The sequence below is a fragment of the Cyprinus carpio genome, unplaced genomic scaffold (assembly GCF_018340385.1).
Source record: "Cyprinus carpio isolate SPL01 unplaced genomic scaffold, ASM1834038v1 S000006615, whole genome shotgun sequence".
Taxonomy (NCBI): domain Eukaryota; kingdom Metazoa; phylum Chordata; class Actinopteri; order Cypriniformes; family Cyprinidae; genus Cyprinus; species Cyprinus carpio.
The window spans coordinates 1,112,473-1,125,311 of record NW_024879254.1 but is presented as its reverse complement, the minus strand read 5'-3'; the positions used below and the strand labels follow the sequence as shown (position 1 = coordinate 1,125,311).

The window sequence follows — 12,839 nt, the reverse complement described above, 5'->3', positions numbered from 1 at the left end:
CTTCGGTTTAAACAACAACAATAATAAATACCCAGTTCCAAACCCAGAGGTGAGCAAAGAACATTAGCCTGCAATAAATACTCAAGCTTTAGGCTTTTTTAGAAATCCAATGGCGCATGAGAGGATTCCACAAGGACAGTAAAGAAAAGGACAACAAACAGAAAAGGGACATTTTTAAAGACGGGGTGAAAAATGGCAGGGGTTCATCTATGTTAATTAAGGTTAGACAGGGTTCCCACTCTGTCCAAGACATTACTTTCCATTTCTTCAAGGCATTTTATGTGACCAACATCTTTAATATTTGAGAAATGCATCTGTGGCATGCTGTTGTTCACCATAGAAAAAAAAGTTGACTTGTCCATTGAAAAATGTAAAAAAATAAAATAAAATTAAGTTCTGCACTTACAGGTAATAGCTTTTGAAGCAGGAAACGTTGATTTACATTGAATTCTCCAGTCAAACAAAACGTTTGTCATTTGAATTAAGTTAAGGGTCAGGAATTGACTGAGCTTATATACATAAAAGACTAAAAAATATGAATCATAATTTCTATTCTGATTAGATAGCCACCAGTATCATGCTAATGCATGCAAACGTGTAAAGTGTTGTGGGTATGGAGAGGAGTCAAGTCAAGTCATTTTCTGTGGTGATCCGGACTGCTGGCCACAGCTTCCGATTCTGCCGTTTAACCGAGAATATTATTTTATATAAAAGACTGAAAAGAAAATTACAAGGTGATATGAGGTAACTGTGGTAAAAACTGGCATGGTTCCTAAAATGCCACAGTTAATGTGAACTAGTCATTGATTTGTGCTACCAGAGAAGCTCCTGGAAGATTTAAACTGTCCACTCTAATAAGCTGGACAAGGTTAAAACCAAACCTTTGGAAGGTAATACTAATAATGTTTTGCAAGGTGTGTGATATCAACAACACTTGCGATCAAGGCGTGAAATCTAAAGCGAAAGAAAAGAACAGAAATGACAGGGAGTGATGCAGACCTATTGACGTGCACTTGCTCATGACAAACACACAGGGCAAACGCAAGATGAGATGATAAAACAAACCGGACATGATTCTGCGACGTCATGCAAGACAGAACAAATGAGAACTGACACGCAGTTTAGAGTCACGATCAGGCCAAGGATTCGTCATTTTACATTTTACAAAAACGTTGTCAAGACGGCGAACCAGTTTGATTAAATGGTTACAGTTAAACACAATTTCCAGGACCGTTTATCCATCACTGAAAACTCGCAGTACAAAACTTCAAGGTTTTCCAGGTTTTACAGGATGCGTGGGAACCCTGTTAAGCTACCGAACACGGAGACGAAAGGGGGTGGGAAAAAAACAGAACAAGAGAAAGAATACATTAAGGGTTTATTGCTCTCTGGTACCAGAAACCTGCAAATAACACAGAAACCTCTCAGCTGAGAGTGAAGGACTACACTCTTTATCCTCAAAACACAGTGCTTTAGTACAACTGACTACACAAAACGCTTACAGACTGAATGTTGAGTCTGAAAAGAGGCATCATCACGGCCACCTGCTGCTGCCCCGTGAACATTCTAACCAAAACAAGCCCATGGTCCACCAAAGCAATCATTGCTCATTAGCGTTTATTCAGCCTTGTTACCAGTTTTATTCATATAACATTTAAGCGACAGGAAAAAAAACAAGTAAGCCTTAAAAATGTACACTGCTAAGTTGTGCACCCATTACTCAGGTGTGGTCCGGAGCGCATTGCACCAAACTGCTGGGCCATGGCTCCGAATCGTAAGAGCTACGTTTTGCAGCACCCAACTCAAAAAAAAACATCTAACAAGGAGAGTTCAAGTTTCCCTGTCCTTCACATTCCAATCCCTAAACATCCATCACCATTCTGCTAAAAGGGAGTGAACTTTTGTACCTTATCGGCCAATTCACAAGGACATGGGTTACTGCGCAAAAGATGGAAAAAAGCGAAATATGTGGAACCAATTAAATTACACAAGGTAACTAGTTGCAAATCGTTTAAAAAAATGCAGTTCTAGACCAATACAATGCCTCTCGTGCTTTAAGCACCGTAAATGTAGAAAATGTGCGGTGTCCACGAAATTACTCACCCCAACACAGCTGCGTTCAACAACACCCTAATACTGTAACTACATGCATCCCTACTCAATCTAAGCCCCGTTTATTCACTTTAATGCCAACCAATAATGACATTTCACTGCCAATAAACAAAAGTATTGTGTGAAAACATACTGTTAACACATAACCGTTAGCAAAACCACACAGCCTTGTTCGACTGACCGAAAACATTACAGCATGAGAAACCGGAAGCTTGAGCCCTAAAAACAAAAACACACAAGACGTTGTCCTCTTTTTCTGAACACAGGATCCATCAGATCCGAGCAAAGAGGTTTTAGATATCGCTCTACTCTCTTAAAAAGGCTTTATTAGCAGCACAGGCCAGTTACAGAGGAAGAGTGTCGGCTAGCAGAAAATACTGCCTAACGACATTTGCAATGGTCTGTGTTAGTGAAGTGGAATTTCAAAACACAGTGGAACCTTCTCACAGTAGTTGATCAACTTGACCCCATTTATCGGACCAGTGAGGTATCAAAGCTTCACAACTGCTGGGCGGGTGTGTGCCTACGGTTACAGATTCTCCCTCTACTGCGTGTGGACGCAAACGTGGGGAAATAACAATTCGGACCAGTGTGATCGAGCAAGAAAAAGCGTGTCTGAGTGAGGACACATGTCGGGGATGCTTGCGTGTCTTTTTAACGAGGTTGGGATCGAAGCTCTCGCTGTAGTGCGTTTGGGGACAGCTGGAGTCCAGTGGAGAAGGCCTGTGATGGAAAAGGGGTGTGGGCCCTGATGTAGACAGACTCGCTACCGATTTTCTAACTCATCGTCCTCCACAGACAAAAGACGGGACCTGGCTGGATAGTCCATCCCATCACCATGAGACAGACGGATTGAGTGATATTTACAGGTTAAAAATCAAAAACCAACACCCCATTTTTTTTTTTGTTCTGACATATGAAAAAACATTGATTGTACATTCATTGTAAATTTTTTACATCCTAATACCATTTACTTGTCGTAATAGATGAAGAGAATAATGGTCAGTGTTGGCTTTTTGGACCAAACTCACCGGAAGACTGCTGGAAATTTCCAGAGCCCAGCAACGTGACGTCCCCTGTCAGTGGCTTGATCCTCTGATCGTCAGAGTCGCTGCTCGGCCCACTATCCAGTTCCTGTCCTCCCACCTCACTTGATGAACTCCCACTCTGTCCCGTCACCCTGGCAAAACTTTGCGGTCCCTTCACCCTGGTCATTCTGACAGCTGACCCCTGGTCCTGTGGAGCCCCTCCTTGAAGACGCAGAGGAGGACGATGAGGCGATGAAGATCTCTCTTTGAGATTCCGCTTACGAGAGCCTCTGTCCGGAGGTTGTCGTTTTTACCAGTCCCAAGAGACGCTGCTTTCTGACTTGCTGGTTTACCTCGTCCCCCTCCCCATCCCAACTGCTACCTAACCAAACCCTCTTCCTCGCTGTTTGCCATGGCAGCGGCAGTCTGGAGCAGCACTTCAGGCACCTCGTCAGAGTCAGAGTCATCCTCAGCTGAACCGGCGGGCTCAGCTGGGGTGCTCGGGTTCGTCCCGCCGCCGACGTGGTGTGGTTTTCAACGTGGAGATCGTTATTCTCCTCTGATAAAGACATATTTTTGTGCATCAGTTTGGTCCTCGTCATCCTCATCTTCTTCCTCCTCCTCCTCCTCTTCCTCATCATATTAACACAATCATTTTCCACATCTTCTCCTCTCTCTGTCATTTCCTCCATTTCCATCCCCTTCTCATATCTCCACCATTGGTCTATCTTTCTTCCAGTGCTGCATCGTCACCTCACTGTTTATCGTTTGTCTCTCAGGTGATGGATGAATGGAAAGACATGTTCTGCTGATGGGTTGTGGGCTGACCGGTACAGGAGTGAGTTGAACCACCAGCTTTTTAGTAAGTCCTAGGTTGTGTGATGACATTCCCTTTTTTTTTCTGGCCCTCCCTTTTGGCTTATGTGTTTCTCCACAGCCACGTTTGGACCCAGTCAGCTCATGGTCCAGGGCTTCCTGCAATTACGAATTAGACAATACATTCATATAAACAAACTGTAACAAAAATGTATCACAGTTTCCACAACAATATTTAGCAGTACAACAGTTTTTAACTGGGATAAGAAGAAATGTTTTCTAAGCTTCATACAAGCATATTAAAATGATTTCTGAAGGATTCATGCGACACTGAATACTGAAATAATGACTTCTGATAATTAAACTTTGCCATCACAGAAAATAAATATTTAAATTAGTATTTTTTTTTACATTTCATAATATTGTTTTCACCATATTTTTCATGAAATAACCTTGCTGAGTTTAAGAGACTTCTTGTAAAAAACATTATTATGATCATTTCTATAAAATATACATTTTATAGATTAAACTATATTGAATATTTGATCATTTATTTATTATCAGGCAGGCTCAGTTTCCTATTTTCACACTTAATTACCTATGCTCAGTTGAAATTCATTTTTAAACACTAATAATATATTATAATTTAATTTACACTATTTAAATGTAATCTGTATTAATCTCAAATTAAATATTGGTTTATCATATTGTATATTATAAGGTTAAGATGCCCGAATTCACTTTTTACTAACATTTAAAGTAATTAATTTTAGTTTTTGCATTTTGTTTTTAACTTTTGGTTAACAGTCTTAATGAAACAATGATTACCAGCTTATTGGTGAATCATAATTAAAATTTAATGGTAAGTAAAGCACCCATCATTCTTGGTAAAGCGTGATTAAAGCTGGAATTTACCTGTAATGCACTGTTGGCGGCTCTTGCAGATCATCCAGCACAGTGCGGAACATCCTTTAGCTGCCCAATTCTCTCTTCTTGGTTTACTTCCTCCTCTCTCCTTTCGCTTTGAACAACTGCCTGAAGGAATGGCTCAGAGATGTGGTAACATCTACAAACCGCTTGCATTCGCTGGTAAAGGCCTGCAGAGGGCACTGGGCCGCCTCCTGGCCCACCATCAGATAGGCCGAACCACGACCACCCTTATTAGCCTGCCCCCGGACCGAGTTTGGCTCAGTACGGGAGGCTCGTTCTGAGCCTGCTCCAGGTTCTCTAGAACCGCATCACAGGCAAAACCGCAGCTCCACCAATGGCTCGGGACTGCACACATAACAGTACCATCCACCTCTCCTCCTCCAGGATGGTGGAACAGCCCCTTCCTCCCCAGGTTACGCAGAACAAATTTCTTACAGAAGGCCATTACTGCAGTAAATCCCAGCCAATTAGGCTGCCTCCTTCTGCACACCACCTGAATGAACAGGGAATTAGAGAACTTATTTTATGGACCACCCAAACAAGTGGATACAAAGTAGATCCTATCAACTGTGAGATGATACTACACAGTATTCCACCAACATGTATCTATGATCTGCTCAGTGACTTTTAGGCTGCCATTTTCAGCGATTAATCTCCTTGAAAACTACTGAGAAATGCATTTCACCCAAAATTAAAAAAAGATTAGTAAAAATAAAATAATGCCCATTTTAAAAACCACAGACTATTTGCATTTTTTTGCGGTTTAAATTATGATTACATTAGATTTTCATTTGTAAACGCATTTTTTTGGTTTAAAACAGGAACAACCATTGTGGCATTTATCATATTGAATTTAATTTATGTTGCCTAAGAAGAAAATGTCAATACATTAGGGGTGTGCGATATATATCGTCTGCGATAATATCACAACTGTTGTTTTAACAATGTGTGATTCGATATTATCGAGTATTTTGCCAAAACTAAAAACACCCCTAAGATACAGAGTGCACACATACATCACGTGAAGTATAGACTAATACACGTGTGCATTTAGAGTGTGTTCTTTGGATGAAATTATTCAGTCTATTAAAATACATTTAGAATGATCATAACTCATCTTTTCATAGTTTTTTCCTCCAAAAATGACTACCACTTCATATAGTTATCAATGTCACACGAAGAGTTCTTTCTCCAAAGATTACCATGATTACAAATGTGATGTTGATCTTTTACAACAGTTCAATAAACAAGAAGTTGATTAAGAGACTGATGTTTTAAACACCATATTTCCTGTTTTTGCACAACAAAAATAAAAATTGACAACGAAAATATTATCCCAAACACAGCTAACACCATTAAGCAACTCTGAGCAACATGACGGTGTTTCGATCCTGAATGAATCAACAACTGTTTAAATGATTCGGTTCAATCGCAATGACTCACTTATTAACAGTACCTTTTTATAATTTAAATACTTTCAAAGTATTAGTATTCAACGTTTTCTGTTTAATAGATCAAAACATTATTATGCATTTAAAATTGCAGGTTAAGCAGTTGTGTGTTTTCCTGCTGCTTGTAAAGATACTGATTTCATTTGCTTGGAAACAGCCGAAAGTCTATTATTCTAATTCACTGATTAAATATAAGAACTTAACTCAAAAGATAATGGACACTTTTAGAAAGAAATTACTTTTTTAAGGTAAAAATGCTCATAAAATTTACAAATCAGTTTAAACTTATTAGAAAAGATTTATTTCTACCAGTGTGAACTGACCCACACAGAATATGAATATCAAAAAACTGTAGGAGTCAGCTGTCCACGGTATAGTCCTTAAGATACCAGCACAAAAACACATATATATCGTCTAACTGACATGATCGATAAGATCCCAGAAAATATCCAGATATAATTTTCTGTCAATATCGCACACCCCTACAATACATAAATGTATCATTTTAGAAATCAAACTTTTCTTTGTGATATTCACTTGCACAAGTTTGGTCATGGACCTAATAAGATCCATTTATATTTTATTTAATCAGCTACATTCACTCTAGACAAAAGTGAGAAAATCAGTTCAACTTATTAAGAAAATACACTTTCAAATACATCCAATGTAATGAACACCATGTCACCAAACTGTCTCTCACACACCACACTCCATGTACCTGCATTGCTCGTCCATCCCCTCTGAGTCTTTGCTGATGTCATCACTCATATAATACTTAAAACAATTCTACAAAAAAGCAAACAAATCCATATAAAACTCTAATGAAAGATTAACTACTTGTCACCAAATCATAATGCAAGAATGAAAAAAAGTCTTCCTCTCAGTTTACATTTATATACAAAAACACAATTAATGCACAGACTCACATATACATACCTTGCAGATGAGGACATTGAGCATAGGATGCCTGTAGACTGAGTCGCGTTGGAAATGATTCACCCTGCTGACACACGCTGTGCAGTTCACCCTCTCTATCTCATATCCTCCTAACAAACAAACATAAATTAGTACCCCTATATCCTGACACACACAGCTAAAAGTGTGTCCTTTCACACACTTCAGCTGCAACATGAAGGTTACACACTGTTAATGGAGATCCAAAGAGAACTTTCTGAATTCTCTACTGTGAAAAAAAATATTCTGCATAAGGCTGCATGACAAGGTTTTAAAGTTAGTTGATAAACCTTTTCAGGACACTGCATGCTTGTTTCATTCTTGCTTCAAACTGACTGGGTGCTTGGGAACATCTCAGACAGGTGATGAGGTAGCCAATATTATTATTATTATTATTATTTTTTTTTCTGGGAACACTTATAATTAACAAAAGCATCACCATCAGTTAGGAAATTCTAGTTAAATAAAATTACACTTTAATCAATGCTAGAGGTGGGCGATTAAACCAAAATCATAGTAGAACCATAAATCATAAAATCAAGTAGTTTTATTTCATGATAACCTCATTTAAAATCACTATTTTAATTTAGTAAACATTTGTTCATGTAAAATGTAATAATGTAAAATAAAACACTGCACGGTCTTCACTGTATGTATATTTAATTCATCGATCCTTATCAAAAAAGAAAACCACTAAAGTTATTCAGTCAAGAACACTTGTGGAGTGATTTTCTCTTTGTCTTTTGTTAGTTGATTAACAAGCAAAGAGCAGCAGGTATAAGGCTGCTGTTCCTTTAAGACTTGATGCATGGCTTACATATCAGTACATATCATGTATTGATATGTAAGAACTGTTTATGCTCACTTAAGACACAGACCATGTTTATGTGAATTCTTGCCAAGTCAAGCATTTAGATGCTATTCTGTGTGTTTTGACCATAATTAAAAGCCGTAAATGAGAAACTGAATTCAGGATTGTATTTTGTCCAAAAGAGGCTTTCTGTGCATGTTTCATATGTGTGTCCGAGTTATTACACTTAAAAACTCTAATCATCAAACAAACCCACACTTCATTTTCTCAATCATGCTAACGTTTCAATAACTTTAAGCAGTCTTGCATTAGATATATTTACATAACAAAATATGGCAAAATCGCTATCAGCACACACTTTATATCAAGGTAACAATATATCATATCAACCAGCTCTAATGAAAGCTTTATGTTTATCTCTTACCTCTGCGTCTGTCACCACCTTCTCTGTGCTGCTTGTGAACGCGTCGACTGCGGAATTCTGGACCACGGAAATCATCACGAGTTTCATTACCCACCGGCTCCGGCAACACAAACACCGTTCCTGTGTCAGATAATAACTGGCTTTCAAAAACAATTTGTATTCCCTTAATGTATTCAATAACAGAAACCATAACATAAAAACTTTATGACATGGGCATGGTCAATCTGAATGAGAATGGTAGTGGCACCTTTTTGGAAGAACGTTGGTGTCTGGGTCGCTGGAGTGCACAGACATTACATCTTCTGCTCCACTCTCAGACGAAGCGTCCGACTCGTTCATCCCGCTGTGCTTGGTGACAACAGCCGGTTTCCTGAAAAAGTAACGATTTACAAATGAGTTTCATTCTGTCAGCGCACAAAGGGTTTGCCAGATGCATCTCATCATTATTTAAGTCAAACCTTCTTGAACGAGATGACAGCATTCCCACTTCTGAGGCGCCACTGGACTGAAAAGAAAAGACAAAGTATTGGAAACAAACAAATCTCTAGAAATCTGATGAGATAGCAAAAAATTAAAAATCCATTTCAGCCATATACAATGACAATTTTGTTGAAAAGTAGGGATGTAACAATTCACTCAACTCACGATTCTATTCACGATTTTTGCTTTCACGATTCGATTCAACAATATTTTTTTTGTTTTGTTTTACAAAATTAGATTAGACAAATTATAAATTAAATGTGGCCTTTTATTATTGCTTGGACAAAATGCTGCACATTTCTTTGTGAAATTGAAATATAACACTATAATAATATACTAATATAGCACTTGCATATTATTGCTTATATTGTCCTCATTTGTAAGTCATTGTGAGCCGTGGCAGGCGGATTCTACAAAACGTCCGTTGGGCTAGCGGCAACCACATGTGACGACCCGGGCTGGGACTTGGCCCCAGGCATTACGAAGCGTATATCATCCTCTTTTGGAAGGCCAAACAAAGGAGTTTCGCTTTCACAGTAAAACACACAGTGGTCTATACGACATGGTGGTGGGAAGCAACACAATACTACAACGAGAATAAAAGGTACGCCTTCTTTCTTTGCGTGAAAAATCTGGGCGGCGTTATGCAAATCTTCCCACATACTGACGTAGATATGCAGGGGCGTGTTAGAACAAGCCGTTTCAGGGGGGCGTGGACGAGTCTCAACTTTTATAAAGAATATCTCTTTGGATTTGAGACTTAGTCTTTGCAACTTCACAGATCTCTTTATGCACCAAGAGCTTGTAACACTCCAAAGAGAAAGGAAAATTTTAAAATAGCATCATATGACCCCTTTAAAGCATTTCCTTGGTTTCTGCTGTAAACAACAAGCAGCGCTGCAATTATGAACTTTAATTATGCATTATACACAGGCAAGATGAAAAGAAAAAATACCATCTAAATCTTTTCTAAAGACAGCAAGTTCCACTCAGACATACATTCATATAAACTCCTTTCAACCTATTTGAATCATCACATATTTGAATCAATTTACAACCGGCTCTTGGTTAATCGTTACATCCCTATTGAAAAGTCTCTAAATCTATGCAATAAAGTGTTGCAGGAATGAGTTCTACAACCCATGTTTTTAACTTCCAGTTCCATTGTCCCAAACTAAGCAGAGTTTTTTTATTTTATTCAATTGTAGTTAAATTCTACCAATAATGTCTGTGGTTAACATATCAAGATATTTTCATGTTATACTATGACATCAAATACATCACAGGGCTCCAGACTAATATTTGAGAGCAGTGGCGCCAGGAGCCAGAGTTTGGTAGCACTGGGGATGGTGTGCAGGAGTATTAAAAATATAGATCATTTAATCATAAAATTACTATTGTTTTGCATTAATAAGTGCAGTTACTAATAATATTACATGTTCATTTCTTGTTTATTTTTCTTTTGTTTATTGTTTATATAGATTTGACAGTAAAGCACTAAGCTTGAGTTAAGATGCATACTAAATTTACTTTTATTAACAACAGTAATAGGTGCAAAATCAAATTTTTGTATAAAAAAAAAAATTATTCCATTATTTTTCTAGCATACGGAACTGACCAACTTTAGTGATTATGTGTTATTTAGTAGCAAATTGAAGAAAAGTTTGTGACTTTGTGAAAAGTGTAAAATTCTGACAAAATCTAATTTCTTGATGATTTGATATTTTATAATAGTGTTTTTTTAATTTTCAAAATATAGAGAAAAAGTAGAAATGGATGACTAATAAGCCAATAAGTGCTGCTCTGCTGCTGTCTGATCCTACTGGTTATATTGTGATTTGATGTAATTAATTTTTTTTTTTTTTTACATTTTACAGCGTTAAAGAGCTGGAAATAGTTGTGTGAAATGCTTGAAAGTCATTGAAAAGGGCTTGAATTTCTCTCTCAAAAGGTTGTACAAACCCTGAAATGAATGATGTAATGTATTCGACTATTTCTACCACAACACTATGGTTACAGTTAGTGTTACCGCTTCTGGTTTCCCTGATGTATGTCAGCACTGTTTTATAGATTTCTGTGCAGAATTTGAATGCTTTCTCAGTAAAATCTTGCAGCAACCTTGTCATTGTCCGGGCGAATTCAAACGCTTCTCACTGGATCTCGCAGCACTGTTGCATCTGTACTGTAACAGGTCACGAAATCAACTTTGCTCCCGAGTAAAGCTGTTCTGAGTTCGGACAAGATTGTTTTGCGTCGCAGTCCGAGCTGAGAAACGGTCCGCGCTGCGCAAAGCTGAAAACGTAGCGTGGTTTAATTTCGCTTTCGTTGCGTTTGCCATTTGATGTTTTCTTTGTGCAAAAGAAACAGCAGCATGTATGAGCTGGACAATGCGGTGGTCGCACAAAATGTGACCTGCCTCACAAAAATTAGTTGCACTGGCAGAAAAAATGGTCGCAGTCTGGAGCCCTGCATCAGTAATACTCCACTTGAGATTTTTAGACTTTACATGTCTTGGAAAAGATGGTTGATAAATGTGACCACATAAGCTGTCAGGTACATTAAACGGCATCACAATGAACAAGAATATAATCTACTCTAGGGCTGCACGATTAAAATTAAATCACAGGTGATAAATCGCGATTAGGCAGAAGCTGCGATTGTCATGCGTATCTTTCAGAGAAGCACGGTTCTGTGATCAGCAGTAAATCTCCATCCGAAAACCAGAGGGCGATAAAGTATATAATAATAACAATAAAGTATATAATAATGCAATGCTAATCAACATAGCCTTTATTACTGCTTAGAATACTATGAAATATGATGCGTGCATTAATCTATACACTCGATTGACATTATGAAGTGAGTTTGGAGTATTCAAACACTCGATTGACATTATGAAGTGAGTTTGGAGTAAAAACATGTTATTAAATGTGGTATTCTCACATGCTTTCAGATGGAGCAGCATTCACAGAGGTGTAGTTCACTGACAAGCTACTCCAACAGCTTTCAAAATCGCAGAACGATTTCTTCGATTTCATAATCACGTGATTAAATCATCTGCGATTATGAATGCGATTTAGCGTAGCTTGTCAGTGAACTATGGCTCTGGTGTAGTAAATGCTGCGCCATCTGAAAGCAGGTGATTGAGATTTACTATTAATCAGAGAACCGGCTTTTACTGACAAGATACGCATGATAAACGCATGCGATTAATCGTGCAGCCATAATCTACCCACAAGTCAACTTTTACAGCCTCACTGTGTTTATACTCACATTCTTGCAAACTATTCTCAGCTTTCCAAACTCTTCAACTTGCAAATATTAAATAATTACTGAAAGAGTTGGTGGCAAACATTTCAGTCATTTTATTTTACCTTATTTAGACTTCAAAATTCATTAAAGTTGTGTTCATTAGTGAAGATTATCTTGATGAGCAAAAGCTTCTTTTCTACAGTTATTCAGAACACAGTGGAAACATCCTATTGGCTTTTGGTCAAAGGAACAAAAGTGATGCTAACTTCTGGACCACAAAATTGCCTTTTTCTGCCACACTCAAAACAATCTCTACCTGGGCACGTGCCTGCCGCTCCAAGTATTCTTTGGCCGTGGGTCCTGTAAATGAGAAAAATAACAAATTCCACTATAACTGCTCTATTAATGAGCTTATTTTTGGTTCCGTTTCTGATGTGACTGCGACTAATTTCTCATCCACACTGTACGCACCATTCCAGTGTCCAGGTAAAGTAGCTTCAGTCTGGTCTTACGTGGCTGCTGCCAGATACTCATGGAGCTTCCCGATCAGCTCACCTAGCTTGCTGCCTCCACCGGCCACC

General features: G+C 38.2%; 1 pseudogene; it reads right to left on the bottom strand.

Annotated features, from left to right (window-relative positions):
- Positions 1-2,878: 2,878 nt before the first annotated feature.
- Positions 2,879-12,610, bottom strand: LOC122144186 (annotated as a pseudogene).
- Between the last annotated feature and the right edge of the window lie 229 nt (positions 12,611-12,839).